This window comes from Vicugna pacos, chromosome 1, assembly GCF_048564905.1.
Source record: "Vicugna pacos chromosome 1, VicPac4, whole genome shotgun sequence".
Taxonomy (NCBI): Eukaryota; Metazoa; Chordata; class Mammalia; order Artiodactyla; family Camelidae; genus Vicugna; species Vicugna pacos.
The window spans coordinates 44599525-44615513 of record NC_132987.1 but is presented as its reverse complement, the minus strand read 5'-3'; the positions used below and the strand labels follow the sequence as shown (position 1 = coordinate 44615513).

The window sequence follows — 15989 nt, the reverse complement described above, 5'->3', positions numbered from 1 at the left end:
CTAATGTCAGGACAAGAAACCCAGTACTAGTTCAACTATGATCATTTAAATGCAACTACCTTATAAGGTCAATCTCCTTGCTGTTTCTCCAAAGTATGCAAAAAATCACTGGCTACAGGTCCCTCATCGTAAATTAAGATTCAAGAACTTAAAAGACAAAATGGCTTCAGACACAATTTGAAAAGAGACAACTTGGCATCATTTTTGCAGACTTTTTTTTTTTAACCATCTAGCTATATATTTTAGGTATCAGTAAATTTGCAACAGGAAAATTAATGTCTGAATCAAAGTCAATATACTTTAAATTACAAATGTTTTCACTATCTGTTAGAGATCAAAGGAATACTACAAAAAAAAAGTGTGGTAGTTTAAAAGAACAATCATACCTAATCATAGCATCTTGCATATTAATACTAATCAAATATCTAATGCTGTTTACCCAGTTCAACTTAAGATGCATCAGAAAAAATGAAACACTCAGTGCAGTGCAATTCAGAGTGTAATCTTACATGAACTGCAAAATAGCACACAACTTGGCAAATTTGTCTTTTCTTATTCAAGCAACGTTTTAAAGTGCTTAGTTTGAAAATAATAGTGTTGATTTGTATTACAGATGGTTCTTTCCTGTCATACTATGGGAAGATTCCTGAAGAAGTGCTGGTCTAGCAGTGAGGCTTCCTGACTTTGTGCTATTGAAAAACAGACTGTGAAAACTATATAGGGCAGCAGGAGATTTGGTTCAAGCCTGGGGTTCCTTTAGCTCCGCACAATTCATCACAGACGGCAATAAGGAGATAAATGTCTTCTTCAAGAATACTCCAGTCTGTGTTAATTCGCATACCTTTGCTGTGAAAGCATATTAACATACAAAAGACAGGCTTAGACCCATCCCATTTCTGTCCCAGAATGCTTGCATGTATTGAAGATTTAGCTACACAAATCAATTGCTGTTAAGAGCATATTATGTTCATTCTTGCGCAGAATTGTGGTGGGTCACAGCATGGCTGAGTCTTTCCTAGTCACGTTTTGGTGTTAAAAAGCACAATTTTGACACCTAAAATAGAGAACTTGTGATGAGGCCTTAAAAGTCTCTATCATCATATTTTATTCAGCCTAATTATCAAGCACAGTGATTTCCAAAAATTCTTTTTTACATACTTGGTATCTCATCAATAATAAAAAGTACTTGTTTGGTTACTAACAAAATAACATTCATTTTTGTACTCACAAATCTTTAACTGTGTTAAAAATAAAAGGGTTGCTGTTTCCCACTGACGTGTTACTTTAACATAAATTGTGGAGGATTAGAATTCTGCACACCACAGTAAATTTTCAAATTCTAATAATGTTTAGCTTTTTGAGGTTACAAAAATACCCCATTATACATGGGCGTCCCTGTATGGAGAACTACAGTATCAACCCCAAATATTTTTCAGAAGTCACTATTATAATAACAACAGTTGCCCAAGTCTAATGTAAAACTATGGCTTCTTTAAATAACTGAAAATTTATATAGAGAGAGAATTATATATATATCCTAAATATAAAGACTCTTAAATTTGTTGGCAGGGCTTTTCTTTTTCTGTCTATTGGTGTTTCCTTAGTATATGCCAAACCCTTAGCTTTTATGAATTTATACCTCATTTACAACAACCCTATAAACTGGGTTCAACAGTTATCGCCTTTTTACTCACAAGGAACTGAGACTTAAAAGAGGTTAAGTACCGTGGCCCAGGTCTCTCAGAGAATCAATAGCAGATACAGGAGCCCACTGGCATCTAATTTAAAGGCCAGCCTCTTGATCATTACACACCATACAGTCTCTCACTTCACAATTAACACATTTTAAAAACTTGATCCTAGTGCATTTAAAATTGAATTGTAAAAGTGTTTTATGTTCCTTCAGAAAATAGAATCTAGGTAAATACTCAGACAATTTCATAAAAACAGAAAAATTTTAAATGGCCTACTCTGTTCTTATTGGAACTTTAGATTTTATTTTGTTACCTTTTTTACCTTGTTACACTGAATGCAGTGATTGGGTGTTCATATGTATTTAAGCAAGATCATGTTAAAATAATAATAGGTAATCAAAAAAAGCCTAAGTTCATAATTGCATAAACGTCCATTAATAGATATTGATAAATGAATTATGATATATTCACAAATTAAAATTCTATACTTCAGTGAAAATAAAGAACTTAGACCTAAATATATTGCCATAGATAAATCTCAAAATTTTTGAGCAAAGCAAACAAACTGCAGAAGATTAGGTACAGTAAAATGCCATTTAAGTAAAGCTTAAAATATGCAAAACAAAACTGCATATTATTCAGATGCATAAATATGTAATAATAGAATATTTGTTATCCATGGATAAGGAGGAAAGGGTATGAAATTAGTTCTAGCAAGTAATTAGTTATTAATTGATTAATTGGAACTAAGAAAGATAATCTGTGATGAAGCCTTAAAATATCATAATTAATTAACTACAAGTTTCACAAATCTAAGAGTTGGGTAATACACACACACACATATTTGTTATGAAATTATCTATATTTTTCTGTATGTTTGAAATATTTTATAATAAATCCATTAAAATGATGAGGTCAGAAAAGCCTTATTCAGCAGTTCAGACAAGTAGATGAGCCTAGAAATCCACACAGGACTAGCTTCCTGACTTTGCAGCAGGTGGAGATACTAGCTCACAAATTCCCCCATTATTTCTCCCTTTGGGTTAAAGCATGTGCCTCCCCACTGAGATAAATAAATTAATAATAAATAACACTTAAAAGGACATCATAAATGGGAATATATTATCTCCTTGCATTAATTCATCATAACAGTTGGTCCAACAACTAGTTTGTTCCTGAGTGACCCAGATCAAAGATGATGCTGGAGAGAGTAGAGAGAAATCTCTGGGACATTAAATAATCACAGTGGGTGGACACATCCATCTAACCTTTTGTTCACTCAACAAACATGTATTTGGTATCTACAAATGTTATGAGGATTTAAAGACAGGTACAATCTAGTCACTGCTCCCAAATAACTACAATATTGCAAAGAAATAAGTCACATAAAAAATGGCTCTACTGTAGGTGGGAATGTGACACGTGTTCAATAAATACATACGAAGTACAAGGAGGTGGGACCCAGGAGGATGTTTCCAACTTCTAACTTTATATAGCTTTTGATGTGTCTTTTTAAAAATTATTACCTATATATTTTCTCCCTTTGTTTTTATTGCAGAACCCAATTCCCCCTACTGATTTCTTATTTAGGAGCAAGGATTTTGTGTTGTTATTTTTTTTAATATCTTTACATCTATCATAAAATCTATGTGAAAATCCCTTACATAGAGCAGGCATGGGTAAGTCTCGGCTGATCTGGATTAACTGCACGTTTACCACCAGAGCTGCATGGAGCTTGGCCAATGCTATACAATTGATGGTTGTTATTCATCATAGTTATGTTCTATAAAGTCACTGCGAATTAGGGAATGCAGATCCACTGCTCTGAGGGAAATTCGTGTGTGTATGTATACATACACACGGACGTGTATATATGTATATGTACCTGTATATATGTGGGTATAGGCATACACACACATACATTCATGTGTGCATGTGTACATGCGTGCACACACACACAAATAAACATACACATATTTCACATAGCTATGAATTCTAATCTTCAACCCTAAAGCAATTCATCCTAGTAGATTTCATTTTCTTTATTTTAAAAAAAGAGAAAACAAAGTTCGGAAGTGCTTAGTGACTTGTCTGAGGTCACCTCGCTAACAGATGCCAGCGCTGGGACTCTCACTTACTCTGACTGGCCCCAGAGCTGGAGATTCTTGCTCTATATCGCACTCCCTAGCATCTCCATCCTCTGTCCATCTCTGAGTGGAGCTGAAACAAGAAGTCAGACCATCACCTTGCTCGACCTCAGCAGGAAACGTGCACAGGGGGTGACTCACATTTTTTGCAGCTTGGCTCATGTCTGTGAATGACTGCAAAGGCTCTGTGAGTATTGACTTCAGGGTTACAAATAAATTTTACTGAATAGGCAAATTTGCACATTCAGATACAGGAATAACGAAGATTGACTGATCAACTAAAGATAAATAGTGTTTTGTACCTGTAAATCTATCAGCTGTTTTGAGGTCAGAAAATAGCCTGTCAACAGCACTTAGTAATAATAATGGGATTTGAGAACTGGACTTAGTAATAACAATTTAATAACTGCATTTAGTAATAACTGGTTCCAGTGGAATGTGGCAGTTTTCATTTCAGTGGCCAAACCCAGTCCTGTAACTGAAATGAGCTTATGGGACCAGCTCACCATATACATGAACCTGACCGCCAGCAGACTGTGGGCTTGCTCTACCAAGATGTTTCACATGCACACTGGTGGTGGTTCAAGACCTGGAGATAAGGGGTTACCGGTGGGACCCAACAGTGGGAGAACAAAGAAGCCTGAGTCTGAGATTTCCAGACCCCATTCAATGCATACCTTTCTCCTGCTGTTGCTCTATCATATTATTTGCCTATAATAAAGCTGTCCAAAGAGTATAAACTATTTTGAGTCCTTTAAGGCCTTTCAGTAACTGAACACTTAAAGTAACTAATGTGTGATTAATTCACACAGTAAGTAATTAAAAATGAGAAGAATAAACAAATGAATGCAATCAGGGAAAAAAATGCTGTTAGGCTTCAAAAGAAAAGACAGATTTACCTCGAGTCAGTGGATTAGGAAAGAGTTCATGAATCAGGAGGAATATGAACTGGTCCTCAAAGAATTAGACCAGCACTGATAGTCACAGAAGAATTCCAGGTAGAGGGCACATTCTAGAAACAGTGGGAAAGACATGTAACGGATAGTGTGGTGCTCAACCTCCCACATTCCGAGTGGCAAGTCCACACCAGTGTAGAAGGGTCTGGTCTTCTTGCCTCACTGCAGACCAAAACTGCAGGGCCAGCCCAGTCCCGAAGCTCCATGTGGAAAGGGGCAGAGGGAGGAGATGGCTGTCATTCTGACTCCCTCCCAGATGTTTTTCCCAATGATATGTCCCAATAAATTTTTTCCAGGCAAATCTCCATCTCAGAGTCTTTTTCTTTTTCTCTTGGAAACCTGACCTATGACAGAAAGGAAAGAGGCAGCCACATTTGGGGAGGGCACAGTTTAGACTGGCCACAACACAGAGTAAATGAGAGGTTGAGCACTGGGTGAAACTGGAAAGACAGGTTATAGCCAAATCAAGCAAGCCCTTCATTACAAGGCTAAAGAGTTTGAATTGTGTTCGTTAGATGATGAAAAGCCATTAAATAGTCTTAGCAGGGGAAGAGTATTCTCAAATCTATTTATAAGAAAATTAAACTGGCAGTACTGTGCAGCAGAGCTCTCTAAAGCAGTGTGTTTATACCTCACCACAAGAGGACCAGATGAGAGAAGAGAAGTAAACTGTTGACCTTCTATGTATTATAATTTTTCATGTAAAGCAAAAAAGAGAAAGAAATTAAGCTTGCTTATATGAATACATGGTTTCATGCCAGTGTCTCTACATGGCTGTGTGACGCACACAGCGCTTGTGATGTTCTTGGGATGGTGATGGTTCTACACTGCGGTGGCTTTACCAACAGTGAGCGGCATTTGTTGTTGTTACTGTTCCTTTTCAATGTTTGGTGAGGTATTAGAGCCAACACCACTGAACAAGCAGATCTATACATTTTTCATCATGTTATAATTAATGTAACCCTCACAAAATGGACTAGTGAATTAAGTTTTTCCCACAAGATAAATACAGATGAAAGGAAATCCTAGTACTAGGATCATAAGGACAAGAAAGGAGCAGAAATGAAATGTCTCCTACTCCTCGTACAAGCTCTCCTTTAGCTACTGCGCAAGGCTGAAAATAATGGCTGTGGGATCATATACAACAACAAGCAGACAAAAGTGTTTGAAAGCACCAAGAAGATAACTTTGAAGTGCAAATTCATATCCATTTTAGTAGCTGTGAACTGCGCCCCGAGAACCTCTACATCTTGAGCTATTAAATGATGGAATGAAGGCATCAAGTTTATAACATGTTAAAAAATACTGACTTTATCTTTCTCATCATTTAATGTCTATTTTTGTGTATGTTTTGCAACCTGATGATAGAGGTATTTATATAGGAATACATAAGTATATATTTTATACTTTTATGATTTGGTTTTCAAAAAAAGAGCATGATGTGACCACAAAGGTGTGGAAACCATTACCTTAGTCAATGAATTGATGGGAAAGAAATTAGAAATAATTTTATTTTTATGTTCAGTTTGAAGTATAGCTGAATATATCCAAATTTATGTGAAAATGACATCACAAGCAGCTAATACTATAGATCACCAACTACTTGCCAAGCTCTGTCCAAAGCACTTTATACATTTCATGTCATCTAGTCCTCACAACAAACTTATAAGCCAAGTATTTTTATCTGAGATGAGGAAAATGAGGCTTTAGGTGAAGGCCACAAAGCTTAAAAAAAAAAAAAAAAGACTGACTAACTGCAAGAACATGCCCTGAACCTTTATGATGCATGACATTTTGCTTTGCTCCTGAACGAGGCTAGCTCAATAAAGTCACATGCTCAGTTTGAGAGTTTTGTGGAGAGTGAAACACACAGGACATCAACAGGAGGTGCATAGGAAGGTGGCTGGTTAGTTTGCTGGGGTTAACTAATTGGCATAATTTGGAGCAGTTCCAAATAATGTGGTACTGAGAGTTTTTCCAGTAATACTCGATAATCTGGGGCAGAGAGTAAATGATACATGTTAGAACTGGGGATAAGCAAAGCAAGAATGGTAGAATTTTAAGAAGCAAAAGTTATGAGAAATGGTAATTCTAGTGTTCAATAGATTAACTCAATTTGGGTAGAAAGGTAAGCAGTACCAGAAGTGTACAAGGAGAAAAAAGAATCAGAACCCAAAATCATGAAGATGGGACTATCAAAGTTCAAGACCTTAATCATGTAGAAGTTCAAGGGCTATCATAGCCCATGTTGTGCCCATGCCAACACATAGCTATTAAAAACAAATGTGGTGACAAGTATATTCTGCCTTGACCATCATTAATTAATTAATAACTTGATTAATGCTAGCACTAAGGCTCAAGGACTGGGGCCAGTGAGCTAACTACAACATTTCATCTAATTGTCTCTAAATACCATGAGGTAGAGATAATTATCATCACTGTGTAACAGGTAATTAAACTAAAGATCAGAAACACAAAGCCACTGAAACATTTTTCAATAAAACAAGAACACAGTTTCATGAACATAGTGAGTTCCAACAAATAGAAAGAGATAAGGCAGAAGAATTAATACACTCTAAATAAAAACCCTGCCTCCTCCTCAGCTTTGTCCAGAGCCTCCTTCTAGGAGGAAGGGGAGGCAGGCCTCAGTGGGTACCCAGGTCACATCCCAATCTCTCTTCCTTTCTTCTGCAGAAAATGTAAGCGGGGTTCTACTTGCTCTCTCTCTCCCTGGGCTCCTTCCACTCTGAGTGAACTCCCATGATACAAGTACATAACAGAGAAAACAATGTCAAGGAAAAAAGCAAACTAAAATTTGACAGTAATAGGAGAAAAAAATTGACCAACAAAGTATTTTAAAGAGGAAATATTTAAGGAAAAAATTCATGAGTATACAGCAGAGGTTATACCTGGTGGCAAACTATCTTTGTGAACAATACTAATAAAAACAAACAGAACACAGCACTGGGAGCAGGTCAGTGAACTGAGTCCAACTTGTTTACCAAGATCTTCTGTCCTGGAAAATACTCCACCCCCTCAGATTTTGCCTGGAAGACTCCCGCTGAAAGCCCTCAAGGCCTGGATTAAATGTCAGCACTGCTCTCCAGATCCTCCCAGCCACAAAAGCACTCCCTTGCCTCAGCTCTCAAAGCACTTGTTATCTTTCTTGTAACTGAATTTCCTGTAGTACTTCCTATCTCTGTAATTTGTGAACTCAGATTCCTTCTTCACTCTTACATTCTTACATCATTTAGTGCCGGGCCCTGGAGAGGCCAAGATGAATAGACAGGCATGGTGATAACTCTCACAGAGACTTAAGTTCAGTAGGGAAGACAAACTTCATGTGAAGCAATCACACAGATGACGATACAGTCATAAATGCTTTGCCAAGAAGGATGACACAGGGTGATCTGAGGGGCGAGTTCATGAGTCTGGAGTGCAAAGGATGGTCTTCCTGAAGAAGTGATCTGTAAACTGAGTTCTGAAAGATGAGCAGAAGTTGGCAGGGGGTAAGTGTGTCAGACAGAAGCAAGAGGAAACCTAAGTAAGTGCTGTGAAGCTTGGGACTTTCAATGAACAAAGAGATCAGTGTGTTCAGAGAAGGGTGGGGCATAAGGCTGGAGAGGAACTGACAATTCAAGAACATCTAGGTCAAAAAATTAAGGATGTGAGATCTTATCCCAAGCATGATGAGAATAATTATAATCACAAAAATAACAATCAGATTAGCCATTTGAATCATTGATTTGTAACAACTATCCCCAGAACGACTCATTACATTGTAGGTCATCAGAGACTATTTCTGGAATAAATTACCCATTCATTTATTACATTATTTTTCATCAGTTAACTCCACCCTCAGACTTTATTTATTCATAGGTGATGCCTGACCTATGGGAAGGCATTATCTTTTTTATAGTTGCAGCAAGAGGGGGTAAAACAGAGAAGAGATGAAAACAAACTGAAGTACAATGAAAATTCCTCTTCATGCAGGGGTGCACATGGATGGCCATAAAGACTGGTGGCTACTTCCATTATTGTTTGGCCAAAAATGGGATGCTAAGATGCCACAACAGCTTTCCGACAACACAATGGAAAACAGATGAAAGTGACAGCATTTCCTTCTACAACTGAACACTTCTGCTAAGACCATCATTACAACAAATGGCTAAACACTGGTGAGTTTCTCGTTTGTTCTGTTTTGGGGATGAAGCCGAAACAATCCATTTAACATTTAACTATATGAAATAAGTTTTACTTTCTGTTTATTCTGACCCTATTCTCAGATAGAATCTCCAAATATCAACTGTTAAATGTAAAATCTAATGAGAAGTCTTGACTTCCAAATGAGCAAGAAGGTTAATGGGGTGAGAACGGCAGGAATTGATAAAATAGGTTGTTAAAAAAAAAAAAAGTGTGGGCAACAGTTTTGATGTATATGTAAGAAACTGCAGGACACATTTTAAAAACCAATTAATGATGCTGAGATCCCCCAGAAGAAAATGAATAATCATTCAAGAGCTTAGGAGAGATAGCCAGGTAGAACCGATCGCTTCCCTTGGTATTAAAGTGATGCTTTTGTCTGAAAAGGGCCACCTTTGGGTTGCAAGTCATACTGTCCAGAAGCAACTTAACTATGCCTGCCAGGATCTTTATGGAGAAAACAGTACAATCTAAGAGCAGTGCTACGTTCTCAACTCACTATTTAAACCTATTTTTGTTTCTGGTGAGTTGCTGTGCCTGGGAAGAGTGAAGACTTGCCATTCCTGGTGTCCTGCTTAATTAAAGTCCTCTTTAAAACATCGCTTGCTGCCAGAGGATAGCTATAAGTTTGGCAGAGACAGTGCTAAGTTTCTCAGTATGGCCCTGTGCCAGGGTGAGTCAATCTTGACCTCTTGGAGGATGATTAGCAGAGAGGGGGCAGTTAAACCTTTGTGCCCATTCAGTCCTAGGCTTCTGCTGGGATTGGCAAATACTACACTTGCCATTGTTTAAGGAGTCACTGTCTGCTAGGAACTGGATGAAGACTGCCAACTCCTTTCATGTAAGGCACCAAACAACATCAGTGGTTCCTATGACTCTTGACCTGACTGAGAGCTCAACCAGGGCCCCAGAGGGGAAAGAATATTACATTTGCAATCTTCTTCAGATAGCTACATCTTTTATTTTCCCTTCATATTATAGCTCTATTAGTACTAATAATAACAAAATTCAAAACAACACTCTATTCATGGGCCATTTGCATAATAAAACATCAATGAGTATATATATTCACAAGAAATTACTATACACATGGAACACAAATTTAAATGAATTCACCACTTAAATAAATTTGAATAATAGGGAACTTATAACTACAAAGTGTTTAACAAAACAAAAATCTTAGTTATGACCAAAATGCCAAATGTCATTATATTTTAGATCTTAATATTTATGTTCTAAATGTTTGAAATAATTTTCAATACTTCCAAAGTTCCTTGAGATAGCACATTTTCTACACGGCAGAAAATAGCTCTAATGCACATTTCAATAAATTATAAACATAAATAATCCTATTACACTTGTAAGTCTTGATAAAATAATTTATTTTAAAAAGTCAGTAAACCATATAAAATTTCACTAAAATGTTTCAATTATTATTTGCCTTTGATTAAAATGCAACCTTTCAAATGTATTCATTTCTACTTTTGGAATTTGCACATCACTTTAAAATATCTGTCAATTCAAATAATAATTGATTTATGTTAAGAAAAAATTAAAAGCAAAAACAAAGAGACCAGGTATTAAGAAAGAGGTTACATATTTAGTTGTTAACATCCAAGGCTAGAACCAGGTCTCTTCACTCATTTGACAATATTTATTGGTCACTGATAATATGCAAAGTACTGTTCTAGATGCTGGGGAGAAACACATAGCTTTGAACAGCCAGATAAAAACCCTGCTGTCACTGAGGTTACATGGACTACTGCTACTGTATTATTGTGGCATGTAAAATGTCTTACTTTTGTATATTAAATAACCCCTCAGATGTTATTACTAAACACCACAGCTCTAAATAATAGAAGCTTTTGGCATCAGTCTCAAGCAACATACTCATTAGAACACTTGGCACAGTTAAAGAGGTAATGAAACTAGTAACCTTTTTTTTTTAAACCCGTAAGAGAAAAGATAGATAACGTCACTTGTGTGCAAAGTTATGGACAGCTAACTAATATTAATTTAAATTAAAAATAACAGATGCACTGACTTGAAACGTAACAGTTACTGAAATGAACTTTATTCCTTTTAGAGTTGTGGTTAACTATTAAATGGCTTAAGTGTTATTTTCAGGTGTGAATATTGTGACAAATGTTGGTCAATGTGATACATAGTAATCACTGTTTTCCTGGTCAGTTCTGTCATAAGAGGAATGGTTGCCCTATGAGAAAAACTTAAGCTAGTGATAATTCCAAGCTAATTTTTATCAATTCAGTATTCACTGATTTAATGTGTGACCATGTTGAATTTCCAAACATGGTGAGCATTCTATATGACAATATGTAAGTCTTCACCATGATTATTTTAAAAAGACAACAAGATTTTCAATTCACTTTGAAATGTTACAACTAATCTCTTTTTTTCTGAAGACTCAACATTCATTGGGTGTTTCAAGGAAGAAAAAACTACTGTTACACAGAAGTGATGCCAAAGGCCTATATAAGGAATAAATTAGTACATCAATCAGATGTTTCCCAAAAGGCAGTTGTTGAGGAGCATATGTAAGACCTTCATTTTATTGCCTGACTTCTTCACACTTTCCAGAATGTACCTATGTTACTTAAATACAGACAAAATCTAAGAAAACCACATTCTAAGGAAATATTTGCCCTATACCCTATCTCTTCTCCAACTTCTGCCCCAATATACAATGCTACTACCAAATAAATAAATAAGCAAGCCAACAGATAAATAGCTTTTCTAAATTATGCCAAAGATTAAACAGAATTATGAGTGCAGGTAATTGCCATATCAGCAGTTCTCTTACTGAAGCACCACTCACAGCACAAAAGGATGGCGTGGTTTTTAGCAGGTAGCTCTAACTGCAGGTATATGCGTAGACCACAGGAAAATGAAAGTCCTGTCTCAAGGAAACTAATACAAAAAGCATGCCTGGATACAAAGTTAACATACTAAGCCAAAATTGCTACAGAAAAGTAAAAACATTGTGAAAAAGTAGAATATATTCTCCAACTTCATAAGTCAGACCCGAGCTCATCAAGTTAAAGGCAGGTCCTAAGAGGTCAACTGCATTAAGTAGGTCTAATCTCAGCCTGGAACTTTTTTCCCGAGATGCATCCCTGTGGTTTTTTTTTTATTTTACATCTGTAGCGATAACTTAACTTGCATTTGTTCCAAAATGAATTTCATGCTCAACTTGTTTGTCTTAATTAAACTTCCTTTAGCTGACCCTAATAAGTGTATTTATTAAAACTCATTAGTCCCATTCACGCCCATTATTTTTTGGCTACACATTCATATATTGAAGTGTTCTGCTGCTATATATAGGGAGAATATTAAATAATAAATATGGGGATTGAACGTTTTATGAGTGTCAGGATGAGAGAGCACTTGCAAGGCCCATAAGGTTTCACACAAAAGAGGCATTACTGCTAAAGCTAACATGCTGACACATCTCTGATCTATAAAGTCTGCAGTAATGGCAGCAGTAAAGCGTTTTGCCATTGACTAGAATTTCTCTTACATGCAACGGAAATAGGCACAGAAGAGATTATATTGACTGTTATAAAAAGAATTCATATAAAATCCCCCAAAAGTTTAATGTCTAATAATTTCAAATGCCTGGAGTGATTTACTATTTTTCCCTGACTTCAGTTAAGCTTCAAGTTGGCAGTTTTTCTTTTTTCACACGCTTGCTACCAAACAGGTGGGGTTTTTTTTGGGGGGGGGATATTCAAGGCAGAAATAATTCATATCCTTTTATAGCAGCATAGCAATATTTGACATTGTCAATGTGATGCCATTAATAACAAAGCAAAAATAATCAAACCTGTTACTATTAAGGAGTTATTCTTCTTAGGAACAACTGAGAATGTTGCTATCCCACAAGATTAAGAGGTTAGCTACCTCAAAATGTTTTAAATTACCTTTTAAAGGCATTAAAGAGGACACCCTAGATTCATCATGAGTGTTCTATGTTAATTTTCTTAAAAATTTTTTTCTCGGCTTTGCAAATTGAAAATATTAAAAATTAAAACTTTAAAAGTTTTAAGGGTTTTTTTGTATTTCTATAAATTTCTATAAATAAAGCAAAAGGGATGGAAGATTTGCATTTGGGAATACCATGTGTTAAATTTCAACAAATCATTAAAGATGGATTGCCCTTTTCATTTTGCTTTCAATTAAGAGTGTGAGGTAATTTCCTTTTTAAAAAATCGGTTAATGTAGAATAACATTTAACTCTATTTAAATGTCTTCAAATCATAGAAAGAATCTGCTACAAATGTATTAGCTCCCCCTGAATGTTAGGCTTTCAAGGGACAGGCGCAGCAAAGCTCTAGTGAATGCAACATCAGTTTTTCCATGGCGATGAGCTTTAGGGAACCCAGTGCTACTTCTTGTCACACACATTAGGCACTGTGCTTACAACTTTCAGGGCTAACTGAGGATTTCCATTCCTTTACCCCAAACTACCAAATTTTGTGTTATTATGTAGCAAAATTGGAACAGCTGATCAAGGATACCATGTTCTTTTTAAAAATCATGACAAAAAATATGTATCTGGATAAGGTAGAGCAAATGTAATTAATTTTCTAAGTGAACTCTTTAGGTTTTTCAGTAGTTCTTAAGAGTCTTCCACTAAATTAGTAGAGAATATTTATGTAACTGGGTAACTTGCCCTTCATTTACTGGCTACAGCTTCAAATTTTTTTTGTAGTGTGGAGTTTTCTTTATTTTTATTTCAATCATTATCAACCTTCTAAAGTGGATCTACCACCTACAAAGTTTACCAAAGTTTTATGTAGGAACTGCCTGTAGAAACCATAGAGTAGGCCAAAGTTTCCCCCTTTCCATTTCACTGCCAAAAGAAAATGGAATGAGGGACTAGAAAGTATTGATTATTCTTGACAGAGAAAAATATTGTTCAGCCATGACAAAGGCACTTAAGCTGCCTCTTCTGCTTTAGCACCCTGGCACATGCCAGGACCACTGGGTCAGTGGTTGTGAAATATTCAGGTTAACTTTTAAAACAACTTCCTTTTTCATATTTCATATTCTCCATGTACTTTTATAGTATCAACATTATATTCTCTACTAGCCTAAAAAGAGGAATTCCAGCCCATCTCCCATTCACCTTTTATTATTTATTTGCTATTATCATCTAGTACTTTATGTGCTAGCTGTCTTTTTAAAATTTAAACTACAAAAAAAGATGTTAAATATTATTGGATTATGTGGCTAGGATCAGTGGCTAGAATGTGCCAATACACAGAACATCCATTTTTCTAGTTCAAGTTGCACATGAACCACATGACTTAGAGCTGTGCTGAAGAAGAAGAAGGAGAAGGTGGTGGCAAACCTAGTCTCTCAGATAGTTCCTAACAGTTGGGCTTGTAGAAACAATTTCTTACTGTTTTTATCGTCTTTAGACAAGCTTCCACAAGTCTGAAGAAATACGAAACAACTGTTCCACTAGAGAATTCTTGGGAGACAAGAGTTTCATATTTTGCTATTTAATCTCAGAAAAGAAAAAGAAACGGCATTGTGCTTGTTTCAGAATTCAGATTCAAGAACCATATATACACACACAAATCTAGGAAGAAAGTTTGGGGAAGCTCCTCTTTAACACCAGAATGTCTGATGTATCTGGAATTCCTGAAATGAGCACTGGGATGATGAGTGCTTTAGATGACATTCAAGAGCTGCCTTTCAATTAGTTCATACTTAATAAAAAGACTTCAGTGCTAAAACCACAGAAATATCTACATACATTTCAAAATCTGTAAACAGAAACCACTGAAAAATATTTAATGCTTTTCTTTAAAAAATTAAAATGTAGTAAATACATTATTTTGTATCTTACCACTTATTTAGCTCCATTTTATTCTAATGCAGTTTAGTGTCTGAGGTTTAAAATTTAACGAACTGGCCTTAAATAGGAAAAGTCAACTAAAATTATGGAGCTGACGTATAAGCTTATAAAGGGAAGGGAGTGCATTAATTTATTTAGCATATCTCTATGCATATTTTAAATAAATGAGTCCTTAATATGTAATTGTTCTGAACTTATGTGGGCTCCAAAATTGGTTCAGAATAATATGCTTTTCTGGATTCCAAAGCAACTTTTAGTTTCCTAAGTCAATTAATATTCACTCATTTGGGTGATTAATTTTAATTATAGCTGATGAAATTGATTTTCCTTCTGCAAATAAAGATGAGCTTTTCTTGAGAGCTGCGAAACAACATTAAAAAAACAAAACAAAACCAAACCAAACACAAACAAACAAACAAAAACCCCTGAATTCAGCCGCAAGAAGATGTCTGGGAACGCGCGCACCGCTCAGTTGGAAAGAAAAGCCAGTAAATAGGGAAGCAGCTAGGGTAGGGATGCATCCGAAATGCAGCCGGCTGCCTGGCGCACTTGCCAGCCTGGACCCTCGGCAGAAAGGCTGCAATGACTTCCTGGACTCGTCCAACTCGAAAAAAGTTACCTCGGACTGTATTATGCAAAGTCGTGCAAGCGAATTACAAGACAACATGTGTGGCCGGTCACCCACTTCTACTGTCTCTATCCGATGCAGTGACCCTGTAACCCTTTAGTGTTCGGCTGAGAGAAGAGGGAGGCGGGAAGGGGAAGGAAGAAGGAGGGAGAGAGAAAGAGACAATACGAAAACGGCCAATTTCCGCTGCAAAATTCCCCCAGAAGCCAAGACAGCCAGCAAAACCCGCCGCCGAGGCGGCAGCGGCTTCTGCTTGGGCTGTCCCCCTCCACATGCAGGTTTCCCAAGGCATCGCTGCCTCCTCTCAACGTAGCACCAGGAGAAAGCACTGGATCCAAGAGGAATCTCCCAGCTGAGAGATTTTCAATGCAAAGTTGAGAGCTTAGAGGGTTGCTTGGCTTCCCCACCGACGCCACAAAAGAAGGTTTTTAAGCTCGATCTAGCTAGCTCCCTAGCGATCCACCAGAGATGCGC

General features: G+C 36.6%; 1 protein-coding gene across 3 annotated transcripts in view; it reads right to left on the bottom strand.

The window, feature by feature from the left end:
* The window catches only part of NLGN1 (neuroligin 1), a 767045-nt gene that overhangs the window by 611862 nt on the left and 139194 nt on the right, over positions 1 to 15989 (bottom strand). The window lies entirely within an intron of this gene.